The sequence below is a fragment of the Gracilinanus agilis genome, chromosome X (genome assembly GCF_016433145.1).
Source record: "Gracilinanus agilis isolate LMUSP501 chromosome X, AgileGrace, whole genome shotgun sequence".
NCBI lineage: Eukaryota > Metazoa > Chordata > Mammalia > Didelphimorphia > Didelphidae > Gracilinanus > Gracilinanus agilis.
Genome location: NC_058136.1, coordinates 64,052,377 through 64,054,385, shown reverse-complemented (window position 1 = coordinate 64,054,385; position 2,009 = coordinate 64,052,377).

Sequence of the window (2,009 nt, the reverse complement as noted above, 5' to 3'; positions counted from 1 at the left end):
ACGTCCTCCATGCCCACCGCAGTGGGAGTTTCGGGGTGGTTTTCTATTGAATTCCAGCCGATCCCTCCCCATTCTGCTCACTGTCCTCTCGAAGGCCCTCCCCCCCAAACGAATCGCTCCGTGACCCATCACGGGTGGCCGTCGTGGCCGGCCACCACAGAAGCGGGCCTGCCGGCTAGCGTTCCCACCACAAAAGGCACACCGAGGGCCAGTTAGGATAGTAAGAGGAATAGATTTAATCTTTCTTTCTTATTTGTAAAACAAGACACGTTGCATATATAATGTATATATCTTATTTGTATATATACTATATACAGACATTAAAAAATGGTTCCTCTATGAGGATGAGAGGCAGATGAAGGGAGAACCTGGAATGCGACAGGCACAGAACAGGGAAGGTGTGGAAGAAGGATTCGAATGGGGAATCTGTGGCTATGAAAATATGGGAAAGAGGAGAGACCAGAGACCACGCGTGGCAGCTCTCTCGCCTTCTGTGGTCACGGGGGGAGAGGTGTCCCCCGCTGGCAAGCTCCCTCTGATCCATTTGGCTACTTGGTCTTGGGGGGGGTCAGGTAAGGGGCAAGGGGCGTCCCTTCCGGAGAATTCTGCCCTCTTGCCCGTTGCCGGAAGTGTTCACCACTCAGGGAATCTTATTGCACTGGGGCATTGGGGGCGGGGCGGGCGGTGTAAAGCACAGTGTACATTCTAGAAAAATCATGAGACGGGGGCGGAGGATCAGACGTGGGCTTCTAGAACACTCATAAAAAAAAGAGGCTGATGGCTGTGGATGGGTGGACAGTAATTGATCTATGCAGGAGGATAAAGCCACTCTGTTTCATCCCTACGGTGGTAGGGAGACGTGGGGGACTTTGGGGTTCCACTCCTAAAGGGCTGGGAAACTGGGACGTATATTGGAGGGGAGGGTTTGGAACAGTGTCAAGTCTGCTCCAGGTTTTCCTGGAGAGAGGGAGGTGCAGGGATGCACCAGATAAGGCTCTCAGTTCCTCAGGGGCTCTCATGCTGACGCCCAGGAGCTTAGAAAAAAACCCACCCCCCTCCCCTCCCCTGGGTGCCCCCCCTCCCGGTTGGATCCTATGGGCACTGTGTCTGAAGGAGCCGCGGAGAGATGGCATCTCGGCCGCCGGTAGGGGCTGGCCCTTCTGGGGGGACCGAGAAGGGGGCTCCGAGGAGTCACACATTCGAACCAGGTGCCGTGGCCAGAGTAAGGGAGTAGATTGATAGCTGTTAGCTCACTAAGGGCCTGGGAGTTGCTCTGCCCGGTGGCCACCGGGCGGCATGCAGGCCTGGGCCAGGGGGCTGGGCACCCCTGCTGGGGCCAGGGCAGAAGGGCTCCCTCCGGCTGCTAGCCGGCAGCTCAGCTTCTGGCTCGTGGGCAAGCGGGCACCAAGTAGCCAAGGAAGGGCCCCTCGAGGGGCCACGCCAACACCCATCCGTTGGACTTCAGGGCGGCCTGGCTATATCGGGCACCGAGGCTTAGCGACCTTGGGACGTGTTTCCCGTCGGTCTCCCCACGTGATGGTGTGGGTGCCCAGCTTGCTCGGTGCCCGGCTTGGTGGCACTCTGCTCCCCACCCCCCGTGGCAGTTAGCGATGCCTTGCCTCTGGGTGGTTCCCAGGCAGGGGGGGAGGCATGGGGCACTTATTTGTGGGGAGCCTGGGACTCGGTAGCCAGCCCACTTTCCCATAGGATAAGGCCCCTTTAGGCTTAGACAAAGGGCAGGAAGTGAGATGGGTATCACCTCTCAGAAAGTGACCTCCCTGGGAAGGATTGGGGGTGGCTGGGCATGGGGAAGAGGGCACCTGGGCAGCAGCTGCCTGGAGGCTCCAGGAAAAGCCTTGACCAGGGTGGGGACTGGATCTTGTCTCCCTGACACAAAGAGACCGACCCTCCGCTTGTGGTCTGGCCTGGCAGACGCTCACACAAGGACTGCACTCCCTCCTACTGCCAGGCTGCTCGGAGGACCGCTGGTCATCGGGCAGCTCAGCAGG